The sequence below is a fragment of the Equus asinus genome, chromosome 4 (genome assembly GCF_041296235.1).
Source record: "Equus asinus isolate D_3611 breed Donkey chromosome 4, EquAss-T2T_v2, whole genome shotgun sequence".
Lineage (NCBI taxonomy): Eukaryota > Metazoa > Chordata > Mammalia > Perissodactyla > Equidae > Equus > Equus asinus.
In genome coordinates this window covers 70,454,388-70,476,132 of record NC_091793.1, presented here as the reverse complement: position 1 = coordinate 70,476,132, position 21,745 = coordinate 70,454,388, and positions in this window count along the sequence as shown.

The window sequence follows — 21,745 nt, the reverse complement described above, 5'->3', positions numbered from 1 at the left end:
CTTGGGGCCAAGGTGGAATGCAGGTGGGGTGTGGAGGGTATAGCTGGGGGGCCCGCCTGTTGGGGGAGGGGTCATGGTCCCTGCCAGGGGTTGGGGGCTCACAGACAAGGCTCCCACACATACCCAGTGCAACCTCCTCATTTCTCAGATATCACAAACTGATGCCCACCGAGGTGGGGCAGGCGAGAGGATGGGGTTCCTGCTTGACACGATGCAGGAGGGCAGCGGCTGAGCTGCCCTCAGCCCAGGGCTGGGCACAGAGCGGGGAGTGGGACCTCCAGGCACCTGGTCTGTTGAACATCCCAAGCTGGCCCCACCCGTCCCTGGGGGCTGCAGGAAGGATCTGGGGCACACCCCGCCTTGCTGGGCAGGGGTGAGACCAGCACCGAGGATGTGCGAAGCCACACAGCAGTAAGGGAAGTGGCAGGGCTGCAGGGGACCCTGGCAGGAGGCAAGGTCTGCTGCTTTATCACTCCACACGGCCCAACCCTGCCAGGAAGAACCCAGTGCCCACATTCCAGATGAGAACGCCTAGGTAGGGGACACCCACCCTGTCCCAGTCTCTCAGCCAGGCTCTGGCAGCACCCTGGCTCTGCAGTCTGGACAGATCCATGAGCTGGTTCTCCAGCCCCTGGGGTCTGGCAGGCTGGCGAGAAGGGCAGAGGTGCCGTGGAGAAGCACCGGGACAAAGCGGAGCTCCAGGCTGCCCTGGCCAGCCCCCAGCAGCAGCTGGAGATCAAGAAGCCCCCAGGGGCCGGCCCGGTGGCGCAACAGTTAAGTTCACACATTCTGTTTCGGTGGCCCGAGGTTCACTGGTTCGGAACCCAGGTGCAGACATGGCACCACTTGGCACGCCATGCTGTGGTAGGCATCCCACATATAAAGTAGAGGAAGATGGGCACAGATGTTAGCTCAGGGCCAGTCTTCCTCAGCAAAAAGAGGAGGATTGGCAGCAGTTAGCTCAGGATTAATCTTCCTCAAAAAGAAAAAAAAAAAAAGAAGAAGAAGCCCCCAGCCAGCAACAAGACACAACAGCGATAAGGGGCTATCTATGGTGGCAATTGGGGTGCAGGAAGGCAGCCAGCGTGGCCGACTCCTCAGGCTCTGAGCATCCTGCCTCGTCAGCTCCCCAAGGCCCAGGGACTGGGGGTCATTTCTCCTTGGGGAGGCTGAGGCAGGAAGGGAGCAATCTAGGGACATCCCCTGTAGGAGAAGATGCCCCCAAAGTTGTGGGTGGGATAGAAGTGGCCCAGACACTTGCACAGTCCGGATTCTGGTCTCACCACACGTTGAGCTCCTCGATGGCATGGAGGACAAGCTCTCCATGCTGCCCGACGCACAGAGGCGCCAGCCTCAGTCTCAGAAATGTCTCACGGGCTGGGGAGCGGTGGCCATAGCCAGGAAGTATCCTGGACAGGAGAGGGATGTCCCCCAAGACTTCCACATCTCTTGCAGGCAGGCCGGGGAGCCTCCCCTGCGGAGGCCTGGGGCTCCCCTCTGCCAAGTCTGAGGACCACGGGCAGGTCACTTCCACCCTCTGTGCCTCAGGTGAGAACATCATTTGCAGGGTCACTGTGGGAATCAATGGGACTGTGGGACGAGTGTGCTGGCTGCCTTCTGCTTTCGGTGGTAGCGATGTCTGTGCTTCCTGAGTGGGCCTCTTCCCTTCTCTTCCCCTGGATGCTGTGGGGTCTGTCCATCCCAGAACCCCAAGCCTCCTCTCTAGGTAGAGACTCAGGGCTCTGAGGGGACCCTGGCACTCTCTGCTCTGACCTCCTGCCCCGGCAGAACCACAACGTCACCAGGCTGTACACACCTCCATGACGCGATGCCACCCAGCCCATTCCTGGGGGCTCCGACTGGGTGAGTCTGGCCTCCTCTGGCTTCGTGACCTGGCATGGCCCAGAGACCCCGCACGCGTCCTCTGGTGATTGTGCTTCCTGCCGCTTCACACGTGTGCCTGGGGCTGCCCCTCCACAGGCTTCTCTGTCCCAGACACCCTCTGGCACCTCCCTGCACAGCCTCATTTCTGATCTCCTCCCTTGCTGACTATTCTGTCCTGGGGACAGGGTGGTACTGAGGCCCAGGGTCTCAGTGGACCCTTAGATATGGCACACCTTCTGAGACAACACAGCCCCCACAGAGAAGGTCCCCTTCCGGGCCCCAGGGGGATTTTTACATAGAGAGGCTATCCCCTCCTCCAGCCCCATACGGGCCCCCTTGTCACTATTCTAATTGCACCTCTCCCTCTCGCTCTCACACAAGTCCTGCTGCCTACAAGGAGCATAGGCATTAAGAGCTCAAATGTGGTGCCTGCTGAGTGACTTTAGCCAGGTTGCTTAATCTCTCTGTGCTTGGAGCAGAAACTGGCACTTGTTAAGCACCATATGCATTTGCTATTATTATTATCATTATTACTATTATTAACACCTCTGAGCCTTTGCCTCTGCTATTCTCTCTACTTGGAATAGGTTTCCTTTACCCGAATAACTCCTGCTCATCTTTCAGGCATCGTCTCCTCCATAAAGCTATGTCTTACTCCCTCACTCCCGACCTGCCCCGCCCCTCCAGGCTTGGCCACCCCTGACCCCTCCCTCTGGGCAGACAGAGTTTTTTCCCTGCGTGAGAGAAAGTCTCTGTTTCCACGCAGACCCCCGCATGATGCCCTGGGAGCACGCAGGCCAGGGGGAGGCTGAATTCACCGTGGCCCCTCCCCAGCGCAGTTTAGCAGGGCCCATCCTGGGGAACCGCGGCCCAAAACTGAAGTGTGGGAGTTTATCTTTCACTGTAGTGGTTCTGCCTGCCAGACCCTGAAAATTTTTCCTTTTTCTTTAAATATTTTTTTTTCCTTTTTGCATTGCAATTAATTTTTTTTGCAAGTAAATTCATGAATACATTATCCTTGTAAAAAATCTAAGCCCAGATATGTCTAAAAACCCTTGGAAATCAAGCCCATCAGAGGCCCTTCTGCTTCCCCTCCCCAAATATAACCATAGGCATGGGAGCTGGAGCCATCCAGACTTCTTTTATAGACATGAATATGTGGCCACAGGAAACATATAGAGCTCCGTGCATGCGTGCATGTGCGTGCGTGCATGTGTGTGGCACACACACAAATAGCATCATTCTGCTCCTTGTTTTTTCTCCCATAATCTGATTTTGGCCTCTCCCCATGTGACACCTGATTGCAGATCTTCTGGTCTCCTTGTTCTATCCCCAGCCATTAGTTCTTCTCCTGACCCAAGACCCGAGCCCCGCCCTCCTGTGGCTTCTCCCAGGCTGGGAGATAAGAGTTGAGCCCAAGGCCTGCCATGAGGCCACACTTCCCAAGGTGAGATATGGAGTCACTGGGCCATGGAGATTCCAGAAGGAAAACACAATCCCCTAGTCAAAGTGAGTGGGCAAACATAGCATAATAGGCCCCTCTTGAAAACTCCCAGGGAACATGACACAATAAAGGTTCTGAGAAGTCCCGCAGGGAAGAAGCTTATTGACTTTCCTTAATGCAAGATGACCCAGACCATGGAAGCCTTCGGGACATTTACACGGCACCAGGTGACATGCTGAGCAGCAGGCTCTGTGGCCCCGGAGAGGTTCTTCCAAATCAACACTGAGACGGTATATTCTCTGATTTAAAAAGAAAAGGAAGCCACCATCCTTACATCAACGTCCCCCTGCTCCACATTTCTCCATCAAGTCCACAAGGGCGGCTTGAGAGAATTTATCACGTGCCCTGCTGATCCACACCACAGCCCCTCCTGAGCTAACTCACGAGAAAATCAAACGAGAGTCAGGCCGCCCTGCTCGCACTTGGTGACCCCTCGCTGGCTAAGCTTGGTCACTGCACACTGTCCTGACTTCTCTCAAACCACTGGCCTAGCCTGAGTACTGGAATTTGCCAGAACATGACCTGACATTTATCCCCATGCAGTTTCTGGGATTATTTCTGTCATTCTAACCTGGAACTCTTGTCTATCTCCACAACCCGGGCAACACTCTGGTCATCAGAACTTTCCAGCAGTGGTTCTGCAGCCTCCTGAGCCAGGCTTCCCCATCCTGAGAGGAGATGTTTGCTGGTGTGGGGCTTGACACCTGCTTTGCCTCATAAGTCACCATGAGGATCAGCTCTGCTCACTCCCTTCCAACATGACCACATGTCCTCATGACCAGCAGCCCTGCCCAGGGACACCAGGGGAAGTGAAGAGGAAACTGCTGCCCTCAAGGGCACGGCCGGGGTGGAAGGGTACAGGAACTGGGCTGAGCCAAGGGGAGCACCCTAGGGTTTGGGAGAAAGCAGGGTCTGGGAGGCGGAGGGAGGAACTGGGCTCAAGGGAGTTGGGAAGATGTCAGTACAGGCCAGCAAGGAAAGGCAAGGGAATGGGGAATGGGCAGGTGCAGGGTGAGGTCAGAGGCTGGGAGGTGGGGGGTGCAGAGCAGAGCTTCCCAGGTGTGTGAGGGGCCCAGCAGGGCAGCCCAGGACTCTGGAGACACAGTGAGAACGGGCCCAGGTGGACTGCCTTTCTGTGCAAAAGCAGATGCATTGAAGGTTCTAGCCACAACTCTCGGGCAAAAAAATGAAATAAAAAACTTCCAGATTGGAAAGGAAGAAGTAAAACTCTATTTGTAGCTGATGTCATCTTGTATATAGAAAATCCTAAGAGATCCACTGAAAAACCGTGAGAACGAATAAGAGAGTTCAGCACAGTTGCAGGATACAACATCAATATAGGAAAATCAATTCTATTTCTATATGCTTGCATGAACAATCCAAAAATGAAATTGAGAAACAATTCCATTTGCAATAATATCAAAAATAAAATTCTTATAAGTTTAACAAAGAAGTACGAAACTTATACTCAGAAAACTACAAAAATTTGTTGAAAGAAATAAAAGAAGACCTAAACGAATGAAAGACATCCCATGTTCATGAACCAGAAGATTGAATATTGTTTAGAAGACAGTCCTCCCCTGCTTGAGCTACAGATTCAACGCAATCCCCGCCAAGTTCCAGCTGGCTTCTTTGCAGAAAATGGCAGGCTGATCCTAAAATTCATACGGATATTCAAGGGACCCAGAATAACCAAACCAAAGTGGGAGGCCTCACATTTCTTGATTTCAAAACTTACGACAAAGCTGCAAGAAAGCAGACAGTTTGCGACTGGCACAGGGGTGGACATAGAGAGCAATGCAACACAGATGACAGTCCAGAAACAAACCCTCACATTTCTGGTCAATTGACTTTCAAAAAGGGTGGTAAGACAATTAAACGGGGGGAAGAACAGTCTTTTCACAAATGATGCTGAGACAGCTGGCTATCTACACTCAAAAGAGTGAAGTTGGACCCTTACCTCACGCCGTATACAAAAATCCACCCAAAGACCCAAATGTAATAGCTAAAACTATCAGACTCTTACAGGGAAAACAGGTATAAATCTTCATGATCTTAGAATAGACCATCAAAAAAGTAGGAAAAAGAAACAGAATGGGAGAAAATATTTGTAAATCACATATCTTATAAGGAAGCATCCAGAATATGCAAAGAACGCCTATACCTCGATAATAAAAAGATAAATAATCCATTTAAAAAAACGGGCAAAGGATCTGAATAGACATTTCTCCAAAGCAGGTATACAAACGGCCACTAAGCTCATGAAGAGATGCTCAACATCACCAGCCATCAGGCAAATGCAAACCAAAACCACAATGAGAAACCACTTCACACCCATTAGGAAGCTGTAATCAAAAAGAGAGACAGCAACAAGAATTGGCAAGGCGAGGGGAAGCTGGGACCCTCACACACTGCCGGGAGGAGTGTGAAATGGGGCAGCCACTGAGAAAATAGCTTGGCAGTTCCTCAAAAAGTTAAACACGGAGCTACCTTATGACCCTGCAATTCTACTCCTTTGCATATACTCAAGAGAAGCGAAAACATGCGTCCACATAAACCCAAATGTTCACAGCAGCATTCTTCACAAGAGCCAAAGGTGGAAACCACCCAAATATGTATCAACCGATGAACGGATGAAGAAAATATGGCATATCCATGCACTGGAGTGTTACTCAGCCCTAAAAAGGGATGAAGTGCTGACACCGGCCATGACATGGGGGAAAGCTTGAAAGCATTGTGCTTGAAAGCAAAGAATCATAAAAGAATATCATGCCACAACAAGGGTGAGCCTTGAAAGTGAAAGAAGCCAGACAAAAAAGCCGCTTCTGTATTCTATGCTTTCATTTATGTGAAATGTCCTTAACAGGTAAATCCAGAGACAGTAAGGAGGTTAGTGATCGCCTAGGGCAGGGGGCGGGCACACAGGAAAAGTGGAATAACTGCTGTTGGGTCTGGGGTGCAGTATTTTGGGTGAGGACAATGTTCTAGAATGGATTGTGGTGAGGGGTGCACACCTCTGTGACTATACTAGAAATCACTTTAACCAGCTGAGCCGTATGGTATTGAGTTTTATCTCAATAACGCTCTTATAATTGTTTTTTTAAAAGCAGCTATGGCCTCACAAAGGCCTGACACTGGGGCTGGGGTGGAGGGCACGAGCCCTCCTAAGTTTTATGCTCTCCCTTCCGTTGACCTGACCCTCAAATGCTCCCTTTTCAGAGAATTCCTTCCTCAGCCCTCCCCTCCCCTCCCCCTGCCCTCACAGTCACCCAGATCAGCTCGACTCCCTGCCTCCACACCCATCTAGATGCCCCCAAGCTGGGAGCACCCCCAATGTCCAGGGGCTCCCTCCTGAGTCCTGGGCGCCAGTCCCAAGCCCTCCTCTCCTGATTATGACGTCACTGACAATGACGATGCTGCTGCTGATAGCTACGACATTTAGGGGGCATTTCTTACACACCAAGCACTTTAGATGCATTGTCTTATTTCATTCTCACCACACCCTGAGGAGGGCAACACTACTATTACTATCCCCATTTCACAGGTGAGGAAACTGAGGCTCAAAGAGGGCAAGTCACTTGCCCAGACACACAGCTGTGGGAAATGAATGTGGGATCCAGACTCAGGCTCCAGAGCCCACACCTTTCAGCGCTATGCTGGGTCCTCAGACAACTCAACTGATTCACCTCATCCCCTCAGCCACGCCATCCCCTCCCGGCCTCCTCCCTCCACACCTCCTCCAGCCACTGTCTGGAAGAACTCCTCTTCCTGGATGCCCACCTTCTATGTCTCCCTGCTCTCCTCTCTCTCCCCTCACCCCTGCAGCCCAGCAATGCCCACGTCTGACCTCTTCAGAAGCTAGAACAACCCCTGAATCCCCCAGGCTTCTGGGCGCCCGTGAGACCAGCTCATCCAGGCTCTCAGTGTTTCCTGGGCTCATGGGGCAGGCGGGTCCCGATGGCAGAAATGACTCAGGCCCACCCGCCGATGCCCAGCTCTGTTCCAGGAACAGGGCAGCATTTTGAAATGAGGTGACTCAGGGCCCAGGATGAGTAAGGCTGACATTCAGCCTGACAGACAGACAGACAGACAGACAGACAGAACCTTGCAATTGGTGTGTGTGGCCCACAAGCCGCAGACGCCTTGGGCCCTCCATAGGACCTGCCTGAGCTCACACGCTCAGGAATTAGGTTCCCAGGCCAAGCCCTGCTCCTGCCCCTGGGGGCCCCAGAAAGGCTCCTAGGAGCTGCCCCGAACCCCCACCACGGGGAGAGCCCCAGCCAGCCAGCATGCCTGCCTGCCTGCTGACGGGATCAGTTATTTTCTGTGCCGACCACAGCTTCCCCAGGGCTCGGTGATCTAGTTTCTCTCTCCCTACCTTAGAAATAGCTCATGGCAAGTTTACCCACAAGCCCTTCTGAGGGCGGGGGGGGGGGGGTGGGGGGGGTGGGGGGGCCCCCTCCCCAGGGGGAGACTCTCACAGGCTAGGAATTTCTGAGGGCACAACCGGCCTTGTAGTGATATTCAAATAAGTTTTTTCTTGAGTGACGTGGAAAGAAGGAGAGAGAAAGGGAGCGAGAGAGAAAGGAGAGATTCTAGGGGCCCCTGGTTCATGAGCGTCCTTGAATTTGCCAGCTGGGTTTACTCTCGCTGGTCTTCCAGTCACTGGGTGACCTTGGGGAAGTCACGCGGTGTCTCTGGGCCTCCTTTCACCAGCGGTCAGTGAAGAGGTAGTAAGATTAGGTGGCTGCATACCTCCGAAAGGGCTGGGATGTGACTCCAGGCACGGAGACTTCGTGAGGCCTTCTGAGTGCTGGGGTCGGCTGGAGTGCATTGCTACAGCCCATCTCCCTCCCCACCCATCAGCACCGCCCCGGGGCCTTGCCCTGCAGTTGGGCTGCGGGGACACCCTATGCAAAGGGAATCAGGCAGGTCAAAGCCGCAGTGCTGGACAGAGACAGAATCAGCCTCACGGGAGAGGCTGGGGGACCACACACCCTAAAGGCACTGGAACATTCAGGGAAACTTGACTGCCTGTTTCCCAGCCAGTTTGCGTGCAGACCACCGCGCCCCTGGGCCTCCTCGCTCCCCACACACAGTTTCTACAAATTCCCAACTTTACTGACTCGTGGCTCCCCCTGCACTTCATCCCCACTGAGTCCCAGGCCTCTGGCGGGCCAGCTTGACCACGGCCTGAGTAGAGGGAATGCAATCGCCCTCATCACGTTGTGAGTCTGGACACTGAGGCCTGCAGCTCACAGCTCCTCCTTCAAACACTCCCAGCATGTGGCCGCCCCATCCCACGCAGCGCCCAGCAAAGCCAGCACAGGGATGCACGCACATACACAGGAGCACACACACGCTTCCGCCTCCTCTCTCACGGGAACCAGCCCCACGGGTGCCCTGGAATGTTGGCCAACAGAAGGCTCTGTCCTCCTTCACGAGAAAGGAGGCCGGAAGAGGATGACATGGCAACGACGCCTGGGAGTCCGCTTGGAGCCTGACGGGGGCTGCCCCCTTCTCCCAGCCCCCAGGATGGAAGGCCTGCCCCACAGAGATAAACCGCCTCAGCTTACTCTGCAGGCTGCTCCCGGCAGCCAAGGCAGGGAAAGAAGTCAGGACAGGACTGCAGCTCCCACGGCATCCAGGCAATTGCGGTCTCCCACGCCCAGCCCTCGGGGCTCCGTCCCGGGCCTCCTCTGAGACCCTGCTCAGCAACCATGAGAGCCCGGCCTCCTGCTTGGGCCTCCTCGTCTCCACTCCACACCAAGGCCCCACGCTTCCTGGCCCTCAGCCCCTCTCTGTTCCTCAGCAGGCCCTGCCTATCCTGCCTTCTGAGTCCCACCTGAGTGCAGCCTTTTCTGTGCATCATCAAGCCACCACGCAGTCTAGCCCCCATGGGCTCTGACCTGGACATTGCAGGAGCCTCCCGGCTGGGCTCTCTTCCCCTCTCTTGACCTGCTAAGGTCCATTCTTCACGCAGCAGCTAGGGGGATCTTTTGAAAACATAAGTCAGGTGGTGCCACGCCCTGCCAAAGACCTCCCAGTATTCCACCAAAGGCAGGCAGGCAGGCGTGACCCAGCCCCTCCCCTCTGACCTCTGGTGGTGGTGTCCTCTCTCCACTCACCTCATTTTAACTCCACTAGGCTTCTCTCAGTTTCTTCAACATGCCAAGCTCTTTACTGCCTCAGGGCCTTTGCACATGCTGTTTCTTCTGTCTGGACTGCTCTGCCCACACCACCGTGACACAACCTCTTCTGTGATTCGCTCCTTCCCTAGCACTCAGCCGAACTCTCCCCTCTGAAGGACAGCTCCCCACCTGCCTCATCTAAGGCAGGCCTCCCTGGCTGCAGCCTGTGAGTGTGTCTGTCATCACTTCCTTGTTCATGTCTGTCACCCTCACTGGACAATGGGCTCTGGAGGACAGGAACTCTGTCCACTTTGTTGGCCACCACAGCCCCGGCCGCTACCACAGAGCAGGAACCTTGTGAACACTCATGAGAAGCTGCAAAATGAATGGAGAGATGCACAGATGAGCCCGAGGATGGTCAAGAGATGAAGTAACAGCACATGGAGAGTCAGAATGGAGCCGGCCCTACTCGTGCCCCATCCTCGGTCACCCCTGCTCACAGGACTCAGAGCGAGCAAGGCTGAGCGCTCCCACCGGAAGTGGCTCATCCCATTCACCCCGTGTGAAACAGGGCCTCTTAGCCCACTTTACCGATGGGGAAAATGGGAACCTCTGTGTCCAAAGGGCTGGAAAGGAACGGCCCAGGCCGGCCGACATTGACCTTACTGCAGACCATGGGGCCGGAGTGAGGCTAGCCATGTGGAAGCCTCGAGGACCCCCGGGTGGCTGAGAGTCGGGGACCCCAGGCAGCTCTGGGAGAGCCATATAGGGGTGCAGCTGCAAACCTGGCCAGGACCCTCCGTCAACCCCCCAAGGGCCTGCACTTGTCAAAGCGTCCAAGGCAGAGGAGAAGTCCTGACCAGCCAGAGGCCCCTCCCGGAGCCCCCTGGCAGGTGGTGGCCTCAGGAAGTCTTCAAAGAGGTCCTGCTCCTCCCAGTGCTCCCTCCCAGCACAAGTTCACCGGGGGGCTTATTAGGAACTTAAAATCTTTGTCCCCACCCCAGACCCACGAACCAGGGTGCGTGTTAACAAGCCCCCAGGCCCCACTCACATCCGAGTTTGAGGAGCGCTGTCCCAGGCACGGTGTCTGTATGTGGGGGGGCCACTCGCCGAGGCGCCCTCGCGCTCTGAGCGGTGGATGACCGTGCCCATTGACACACAATCGCCACAGCATGCTCATCACAGCATCATTTACAAAGCAGAAAATGGGGAAATAACCTAAAAGTCCAATGATAGGAGAAAAGGTCCTCAATTCAGACACAGCCCCGGAATGCTCTCCTGACGGAATGTCCCTTTGCACAGGGAAGAGCTTGTCCTGCCTCTGACGTGGGAGGGCCAGCTCAGCCCTGCGTGTGCACAGTCAAAACAGCACAGTCCCACGGGCGCACACTCACCCCACGGTAGCTGAGGCGCCCTCTGATCGCTGGGGTGAAGGTGATTGTTTTTATTTGTCTGCTTTTACTTTTCTGTGTTTTCCTAATTCTCAGTGGATACGCCCTACAATGAGGATAATAAAACCACCAGTAAATGACATTCTTTTTTTTGAGGAAGATTAGCCCTGAGCTAACATCTACCGCCAATCCTCCTCTTTTTTGCTGAGGAAGACTGGCCCTGAGCTAACATCCATGCCCATCTGCCTCTACTTTATATGTGGGACGCCTACCACAGCATGGCTTGCCAAGCGGTAGGTATGTCCACACCCGGGATCCGAACCGGCGAACCCCGGGCCGCCAAAGAACGTGCGAACTTAACCACTGCACCACCAGGCCGGCCCCAACATTCTTTTTTAAGAAGAAAATGTGATTATCCTTTTGAAGAGGCACTGTTACATCAATTTATCCTGCTGAAGGGCCTGACAGGTCAGGTTTGGGGACACTGCCGGATGCAAGGCCCTGAGGGGGAAGGTGGGGGGGCCTGTGAACTGGGTGTGAGAGGCAGGGGCGTGGGCACCTCCCCTGGGCAGGCTGGCCCAGCTTGAGGTCAAGGAAGCCCAGGGAGTGCGCGGAGTCACAGGCCAAGGCCACCTGCTCCAGGGACTTTGCTCCTGCTGTATCCACTTCCTAGAATATCTTGCTCTCTACCCTTCTTTTCTGGCCGACTCATTTGTGCTACAAGACTTGGCTCAGGGACCACCTCCTCCAGGAAAACTTCCCTGATACACCTGCCCCCAGACCTCTGAGTAGGGTTGAGTGCCCTCCTGTGGGCTCCCACAGTAGCCTCTCATGTCCCAGACAAAGAACTGTGAAGAGGTGATGGAAGGTGCTTCATGCACGCATCTACAACCCTGTCCAGCACGCAGAAAGCCCTCGGCCAGGGGCCATGGTGTGGACCACGGTTCCCATTCTCACTCCTGGCTCACTGGGCTCCCTTGTGAGTCTCCACTGGTCTTCCTTCAGCTACCCGCTCTCCGCCCATCGGTTGCTGAGGGCCTACACGTACGTAAGGGCCCAAGCAGCGCAGCTTCAGAAGAACATCTGGGGACTGACACCAAGCATTCCAGCAGGCCCTGGTACCCTCTCCACCCCTCCTGGGCTCCTAGGTCTCAGGCTTTTCCAGATCCCCTCAAGGCCCTTGGTCTGGAGCCTGGAGACAGCCCAAGGACGGGCGGGAACTCATGGGCCCGCGTCTCACTGGGTAACTGTAGATTAGAGAGATGGGAAAACGCCCATCCAGCACCTGGCAGAGGACATGCTCGGAGCCCGTGGGTTCATATCCCCCTCCAGGCCTGGAAGGGGAAGGCGGTAGCTGTTCTAGGTGGAGCCCCAGTGAGGCTCTGCGTCCTGCGCACTGTTCCCAACCAGGGCTGGGCCAGGCTGTTCCTCAAGGAGGCCCAGCCTTAGGCAGACCTGGCATCAACAACGGGAAGATCAAGCTTCGCTGAGGAGGTTCCTTGGTCAGCCCGCTCCCTCAGGGGCCACCCTCGGCATCATTTCCAGGGTTCCTGGGTGTGGTTGTGACATCTGCCACCGGATTCTATTCCGGATGAGGCCCGGCATCCAAAGGGACAGGTCACACACACACTCACTCACAGAGGGACCCTCACAGGTGGGAAAGGCCAGGTAAGGCAAGCCCTTGAGCATCCGGCCCCCTGGAGGCGGGTGAGGCAGGTGGGGCTGGAGGACACTGACGTCTGCTGCCAGGGAGGCCGGAAACGGGGCTGCCCACGGGGGAAGTTGCTTCTTTTGCTGGGTTCTTGTGTTTTTTATATTTTCTATTGTGGTAAATGTACATAACACAAAATGTACCATCTTAACCACTTTTAAATGTACAATTCAGTAACATTCGGTACATTCACATCGTTGTGCAGCAACGACAACGTGGTACATCACCACCATCCATCTCCAGGACTTTTTCTCTTCCCCAATGAAACTCTGTCCCCATTAAACACTAACTCCCCATTCCCCCCAACCCCAGCCCCTGGCCACCCCCATTCCCCTGTGTGCCTCTACGGATTTGATCCCTCAGTGCCTCAGATGACTGGGATCATACAGTACTTGTCCTTTTGTGACTGGTTCATCTCCCTCAGCACAATGTCCTCAAGGTTCATCCGTGTCGTAGCATGTGTCAGAATTTCCTTCCTTTTTAAACTGAATAATATTCCACTGTATGTATATAGCACATCTTCTGTTTATCCATTCATCCATCAGTGGACATTTGTGCTGCTTCCACCTTTTAGCTGTTGAGAGTAATGCTGTTGTGTGGGGCCCCCCGTGGCCGAGTGGATAAGTTTGTGTGCTCCGCTTCCGTGGCCCGGGGTTTGCTGGTTTGGATCCTGGGCGCAGATGTACATACTGCTTATCGAGCCGTGCTGTGGCGGGGTCCCACATGGAGGAACTAGAAGGACCTACAACTAGAATACACAACTATGTACTGGGCTTTGGGGAGAAAAAAAAAAGAGGAAGACTGGCAACAGATGTTAGCTCAGGGTCAATCTTCCTCACCAAAAAGCGTACCTTAAAAAAATAATAATAATGCTGCTGTGAACATGGGTGTACAAATATCTGTTCGAGCCCCTGCTTTCAATTCTTTTGGGTGTAGACCCAGATGTGGGATTGCTGGATCATATGATAATTCCATTTTTCATCTTTTGAGGGACCTCGTGCTGTTTTCCATGGCAGCTGCACCATTTTCCGTGCCCACCAACAGTGCACAAGGGTTCCAATTTCTCCACATCCTCAGCAACACGTTTATTTTCTGGGTTTTTATAGTGGCCATCCTAGCGGGTGTGGGGTGGTGGTGCTGGTTTTGAGGCCCATGTCCCTCTCATTGTTTACTCAGTCCCACCTGGGCTGGGGATTATGCGGGCTCTGAGGAGCCACAAAGCGCCCCCCTGGGCCCCCCAGGACCCCACATTCTAAATGCCCAGGAGAGACTCACTCAGTGAATGTCAACCTTCAGCCGATGGTGATTGTCCCCCCAGAGTCACAGGCCTGGCTCCACACCCCTCAGCACCGGGAGCCGGGAGGCGGACTGCAGTGGCCTCCCGGGACACCTCCCAGCCAAGGATGGTCAGCAAACTTTTTCTATAAAGGGTTGGACAGTAAGTATTTAACTAATACATAAATGGGTGAGGTAGCTGTAGACCAATAAAACTTTATAGGCACGAAATTTGAATTTCAAATCATTTTCCCGTCATGCAATGTTATTCTTCTTTTGATTTGTCTCCAGCCATTGAAAAAGGTCCAAACCATTCGCAGTTGGCGGATTTGGCCCACTGGCCATGGTTCACCGAACGCCGTTCTGGAATTGGCGGCAGTGGCCCTGGGAGGACACAGGGCCCTGGTCGGCTGGCTCCCAGGGCAGGACGTGCCTCACGCTCTCTTCGGCCTGATGCCTCAGAGGAGTCAGGCCCCCCGGAGACCTGGCTACGTGGTGGAACCCTTCCACAGCGCACGGCGCTGGCCCTCGGGGACGTGAGCACTGCCCACCAATCCACGCGTGGCTCCGTGGGCCCTGTGGATGGCAGCGGGATCCACGGGCACCTGCCGAGGGGGACTGCTTGAGAGTGAAGGCAGGGAATCAGAGAGCATCTAGGGTCACGGTGCCGCATTCCTGCTTCACTATTTCTTAAAACAACTCCAGAGCCAGCTCAGCTTTGGCCTGGAAGGAGGTGACGGTCACCTTGGTGGCCCCGTGAGGAGGAACCTGGGCTCTCCAAGCCCTGAGGCGGACAGGAGGAGACAGGAGTTGGCCCCTCTCCCCGGGGTGAGCCGCCTTCACAAGGCCAGCAGGGTGCAGACCCCACAGGCCAGAACACCTGTCTCAAGACCTGAGATTTACTGTCAGCTCCTCCCTGTCACAGGGGGTGACCTCGTGCAAGTCACTGATGCTGTCTGCACTACAGTTTCTCCATCTGTGGAATAAAAATGATAATATCCCCTGGAGCTGTGGTGGGTTATTTGGGTTAAAATATGTCAAGGGTTTAGAAGAGTTCTTGGCATACCATGAGCACTCAGTCAGTGGCAGCTGTTGTTATTATCATCTCATTTAATCTGCACAACAAGCCTCTGAGGTAAATACTATTATTAGCCCCATTGGATGGTGAGGGAACTCAGGCACAGAGAGGTTAAGTAACCAGCCCCGGGGCACACAGCTAGGAGAGAGGGAGCTGGAGTCTGGAAAGTCAGCCATAGTCTACCTACAGGGCCAAGCTCTTAGCCCCTGGCCTATGAGCTCTCTTGGGAAACCACAGGAGCAGAGCGCCTCGGTCCCAGGGCAAGAAGGTGCCCTGGGGCCATCCAGTCAAGACCTGCCTCCTGCAGACAGCCCCCGCTCTCTGCCCCCCAGCTCTACCTCTCCCCCCAGAGAGCTGCATGCACACTCCAGTATATCCCAGTGCCAGGTGAGGACCACCAGCCTCTGCCTGGGAAGGGCCCACACAGCCCTGTGCACAGAGCACGCACCGAGGAAGTGTCGGGGCTGCCCAGTTGGGCCCCATTAGCTGGGGGGCCTCGAGCATGTCAGTCCCTCTCAGCACCTGGGTTCTCCCTCTGCACAGTGAGGGGGGATGGGCTTCTCAGCAGTTCTGTGCTCTAACCAGCCTCTGACACATCTTCCGCGTTTGGCAACAGGTTCTGCACCCCGCCCCGACCCCCTAAACACCAAACCTTGAAGGGTCTGCCTTCCCACGACTCACAGGCAACAGACAGGAGCTTTCTTGTTTTACTTTTACTCAGAAGCCCGCCTGCTGGGGAGACCAACAGCCTTTCGAACACCAAACCAGCACACCTCTGAGGGGCTGGGCCGGCCGTCTCCCCATGCCCACTCCGGATGGACGGTCGGGGAGGGCCATCCAGGCGCAGAGCTTTGAAGAGGCGAAATGCTGTGCGAAGCCAACATCCTCTCCTAGCACCATGGCTAGAGTCACGACGTCCCCGGCCGCCAAGGGACATAGAATAATCCTGTGAGTAGATGCCAGCGGGCACGCCTGGGTCCCTGCCCGGGAGCTGAAGTTCACGCGAAGCTGGCTCAGGACAACCCGCCCCTCTGAAGGCCATCCCAAACCTCCCAGGGCCCTGCTCTCCGGCGGGAATGGCTGCTGGCCATGACAGGGACCCATGGGGGCTGCAGGCAACTGTCCTTAAAGAGACAGTGATGCTGGCTCCTCTGCAAGGGACTGACTCCACGCCGGGCACATGATAGGCACTTAGGAGTCAAAGTGAGAGGAACGAATGAATTCCCAGAGAAATGAATAAATGAAGCATGGAATCCAGACCAACTTCAAATGAAAACCTACAGGCCAGGGAAGGCATAACCTTGTCCGAGTTTGCGCAATTGCGGGGCGGGGCCTGGTAACCACCAGCGAGTATTTACTGAGCACCTGCCACGTGCCGGGCAGCATTTCAGGCACCGGGGACACAGCGGTGCATGAGCACACCGGGCGGGCCTGCCCTCCGTGGAGCTGGCGGTCGCCTCCCGAGTCCAGGCCCCAACTCCGCCCGGGGTGCCCCTCAGCCGACACAGTGAGCTCCTCCCAGGGGGACAGCGAGCAGCCCGGTGGCGGGCCGGCCCATGCAGCTGACTGGGGACTGGTGCACTTCCCACTCCTTCCCACTGTGGAAGCATTAATTATTAATGCTGAAATAATCGACACTCATTAATGTGCCAGTCACCCGCGGGGGAGCGGACCGCATTAACCACTTCACCTCTTTGCAATTGATTAATTAAAGCAGAGCTTTTACGAGACACCCTCGGGTGGCAGACCGCACTTTCCCGGGGCTGGAGGACACGGGCAGGAAGGGACGCCTCGTCGGCTGCCCAGAGTCCCAGGGAGGACCCCAGCACAGGCACTTGACCGGAGCCCGGGCACTGGGCTGCCACCCAATCAGGTGGGCATGGCCTCTGCCTGAGGCACCAGCGAGGCTCGGCTGTGAGGCTGAGCTCTGCCGGGAGCCTGAACACACCGGGCAAATTACAGGCTTTTTAAATGCTGCTGCGTGAGTCACCGTGGGGCACAGGGTGCTCTCAAGAGGGAGAAAAATAACAAAGGTGAGCTCAGAGTGCCCATACGGCCAGCAGCACCAGATCCGGGTCTTAGCCCGGGCGGAGTCTGCCCCTGGGTCCTGCTGGGCCCTCAGCCTCAGCTGCTCCATCAGGGAAATGGGTGAGTGGGGTCAGCCTTCTCACCCTGACAGTGGTATTCCTCCACTCGTTTAACAAGCGCGTGTTGGCACAGCCGGGACAGTGGAGTGGCAGAGACCCCTGCCCCCCAGAGACCAGGCTGGCAGCCTCTTGGGAGACAGGGTGCACACAGGCGGGGACCACACAGGTGAGTCTGGGAGAGGAGTTCCCTGAGCCTTGGGATCACTCGAGAGCGCTGAAGGTGAGTCACAATTAGCCGAGTAAAGAGGGGAGAAAGGGTGTTCCGGGCAAGGGAGGGCATGGCAAAGGTGGCGAGCCGTGGACAGAACGGAGCCTGAGCGTGAAGGGCAAAGAGGAGCCTGCGGGCTCCAGGTGGGCAGCTGAGCAATGGGCGCGGGACCCTGCTGAGCCTCTCAGCCAGCAGACTAGTTCCCAAGGCCAAGGCCCAGGGAAGGGTTTTACACGGGGGAGTGACAGGGGCCACCAGTTCCACTTACAACATCACCCAGCAGGGGCAGGGGAATGCCACGGGCATGTTCTGGAAGAAGATTTTCTGTGATCCCCCAACTGCAGTGCTGGCCTGCGGCTCCCACCCCCAAATAGGGCAAGGGAACAGCCGTCGGCCCTGTGGCAGGGCCTAGGCAATGCCAGCTGCATCCAGGCTCCCACTGCCAGCCACCCCGCAGAGGCAGCACTCACCGACAACCGGTCTGATGGGTCACACCCGCAGAGGTAAAGCCCCTTTAGAAGGCACAGTTGAGACCATCAGAGAGCAACTCCAGGGCCGGCTCTGCCAAGGCCACCTGTGCTGTTTGTTCTGAGAGCGCCCCTGGACTCCCTCAGGAAGGGCGAGGCCTCAAAGGAGCCCAGGTGGTCCTCGGAGCCCCCTCACATGCCGGGAAGTCAGGAAGCCGTCTCAGCACCAGCCCAGAGAACTCCCAGCCCCAGGGAAGGAGCGGCGCCGGGAGCCTTGTCTGCCCATGGGGACACGAGCAGTGACTTACCGCCCTTATAGTCTTCCTGCGGAAGTAAGACGACGCCCTGAAGTCCCAGCGCAGAGCTGACAACGCTCAGAATGTCCTCTGAGGCCTGGAGCAGAACCGCCTCCCCATGCAGTGGCCTAGAAACCAGGCTGCGGACTCCAGAAGGCCCAGGGCTCTTTCCACGAGGCCCGGAGCTCCCTGGGGGGAAGCTGTCTTCCAGATTCTCATTAGCTCCAAGGAACCCACCTCACCCTCAGCCCATCCCTGGGGCCAGGGAGGGAGACAGCAGTCTGAGAAGGGCTGGGCAGGGCAGGCACTCGGAGCAGAAGTGGGGTGGAAGGGTCGGTGGAAAGGAGGGGAGGACAGAACAGGAGATGCCTGGAGCAGGAGGTGAAGCGCCAGGAGCCGGGAGCCTATGACTGCAAAACGCCTGTGAGCCGACCAGGGTTCCAGCTCCTGCAGCCCCACATCTGCTCTGCACGGGGGCGGGGAGGGCAGACCAGATCTAGTGAGTTCGCCACCACCCCCCCCCCCGGAAGAATGAAGACCCACGCTGTCCCCACTCTGAAGCCCTCCCCAGAGGACAGAAGGGGCACTAGGAGCTCCCTCTGACTGGGCTTGGGGGGCAGGTAGTGAAAGCTCCTTCTGCAATCCTCTCTCCCGGCCTCCCTCCCCCCGCCCCTCCCCCCTCCGCCTCCAGGAGTCCTGGAATCCATCCTTGAAATCCCACTTGCAAATGCACTCCTGTGCATTTTCTCAGCCCTTGGCAAGTCCTCGCCTGCTCCGAGGGTCTGCAGTGACCTCAGGCAAGTCCCCAGGTCCCCATTCCTGCTCACAGAGTGGCCATTGTCCCCAGGTGGGCCCTGCAGGTGGGCATGTGCACTGAAGACAGACCCTCAGGTGCCCCTTGTGGGGCTGGGATGGGGCAGGAGGAGGGCTGGGGGCAGTGGAGGGGCTTCTGAAGGGACTCTCTCCGGGTGGCACTCAGCAGCCCCCAGACCCCTCTGCCTCAGAGCGGCTCCCCCTCCTACCTCCTCTTCCAGCCTTCCAATCCCCTGGGGCTCAAGGCCCCGAGGTTCTCTGGAGAACACTGAGGGGAGAAGAGGCAGAGTCTGGAAGGCCACAGGCTCCTGCCCTTGAAGAGCCATGAGGCCTGGAGCAAGACACTCCACTTCCGTGAGCCTCAGCTTCCCCATCAATAAAATGGGCACACCTCACCTGCCCAACAGGCAGGTCGTCAAGTTTAACCACAACAGTGTCGTGAAGTATATGATCTGATGGCAGCAAGTTCCCAATAAATGTTGGCTAATATCATCATCCTCACAGCCCCTGTGAATATTCACCGAATGAATAACTGAGTGCAACAGACGTGTTCCAGAGGGGGCTTCTCAGAGGAAGGGTGGGCAGGGCTCTGGCTGGGTGCACAGCACCGTTCCTAACACAGAGAAACACGCTGGAAACAGCAACAGCGAAACCATACTGGAGCCTGGCCCATTCTCTGCACCTTAATGCTCACGACAACCCCCTGAGCCTCTGAGCCCCATGGTAGGCACTGTCATTGTCCCCATTTTACAGATGACAACACTGAGAGGCTAGGCCAGGATGGGATCGCAAACCCTGAGTCCACACTCCCAATGCCTGTTCTCAGTGAAGGTTGTCCAGGCTGCCTCCTCCACCAGCTCGGGGCGGGGAGGCGAGGCCGCCAGCTTCCTGCACCTCCTGCTTTGCTCAATCCATAGTCTGTTTTCCCCAGAATCGGGCCCAGCAGCCATCTCACCCACCTGGCCAGAGAGGGAGTGGGGATAGTGCATTGATGGCTGTCACCATAGTCAGAGAGAGGAACAGCTCAACGCACAGATGCCATCGATAGGCCAGGCTGGGGTCACGGGCAGGAGTGGGGTGTGGGGCACAGGCACCCCACAACTAAAAGCAAAGAAAACTCTGAGCCCCAGCCTCTCCTCTCTTCCTGGTAGGCCCCGGAGCAGCCGTGTCCCCCCTCACCCCTCCCCCCGGGCAGCCCAGCGGCTGTGAGTGACTTCAGAAACAGCTCCTGGGAACAAATCCCAGCTCTGCCGCTTCGGAGCTGTGCCACCTTCAGTGAATGGCTTTCTCAGACTTAATTTTCTCATCTATAAAATGGGGACAATGACACCTATTCCCTCTCCACGCCCGGGTTGTCGTGAGGACTAAACTGAGATGATGCATGATCCCCCAGCACATAAAATCAGGCACCCAGGAAGTGTTGGTTGAGAGACTCAATGACTGACCAGAGGATGCCATTCCACTTTTAAAGTGCTCCGGCTTTGGGGCTGCAGGGACACCATGGTGACCTCCCAGCATTGAGTGGCCAGGGCAGGGCAGCAGAGGCTGTGAAACCACAAAGGCCACAGAAATGGTGTCTGCACCCCCCAGCCTACCCAGCACCTGCCCAGTAGGAGGGTGACGGTAGATTCTAACTGCAGAGGGGACTGCCAGCAATAGTCTGAGTTTAAAAATATAACCACCCCAAAGTGCATAACCGGCCAGCTGCCTCACCTCTCAGCGAGGAAAAACCGAAAATGGCAAGGAATACGGACAGCCAAACAGGCAACCACACCTCACAATCACACGTTTCAAACCCCACACGGTCTCACACTCGACCACACACATACCCACTCACCTAAGACCTCAGAGACAGCCAACCACACACCCCAAAGTCCCACACAGCCAATCACACGGCCACAATCAGAGCCTCGCACACCCCACAGCTCAAAACAGCACGTCACTCAACCTCACCCACAATCCCCATCCACCCCCCGCACAGCCAAGCACACCCACGATGGCTTCCCCACAGCCCCCACACAGCCAAGGGCTCCCCAAGCCCGCCACATCCACCCGGCGCCCGCCCCATGCCTCAGAGGCGGCAGGCCAGCTTCTCTTGCAAAGCCCACAGGTAATTTGTCATTTGCTCAAAACATCCCATTGAAAGCCTAGGGACTGGGCTGGGGTCACTCCCAGGGCCTCTGTCCACAGGAGGGGTGTTTTGTTTCTGCTTCTTGGCCTGCAAAGGTGCACTGTCTTCAGTCTACCACTGGCTCCCTGGCTTGGTGGCAGCCTGTGGGACCCCCACCCATCTCCTGTCCCGGCCCTCGCAGGAGGCCTTGGCAGCTGCAGGGCTCTCCAAGGTAAGATGGCCTGCCAGGCCCCTTGGGGCGTCCCCTGCAAGAGTTCCTCTAGGGCCTTGCAGAGGGCATACTCAGGGGCCCAGCCACAGTTCAAGAGCTGCCATATCCCTTTTCCAGGCCCTCGCCTAGTAGGGACCCTCAGCCTCCACCCCAGGTGGCCACAGTATGACACCTGGTAGCAGGAACAGGCAGACAAGCTCTAACCGGTAATAGGCCCCCTAAATGCTGCCCCCTACCTAGGCTGGGCAGCAGGGGGCCCACTGGGTGCTCCACTCTGAGCCAAGCCCTGAGAGGGCTGGGAAGGAAAACAGACACAGGACACCCTGGAACCCGTTTCCAAGACCCTCAGTCTGCCTGTCTGGGAAGTGGGGGAACACAATGGGAGGCAGGTGTGGCGCTGTCTGCACAGGGCTCCCCTCAGCCCAGAGCTCTCCCCACACGCCCCTCCCCCAGCCTGGGACTCGGGGCACATCTGAAGGTGGGCCAGGCAGAAATCTG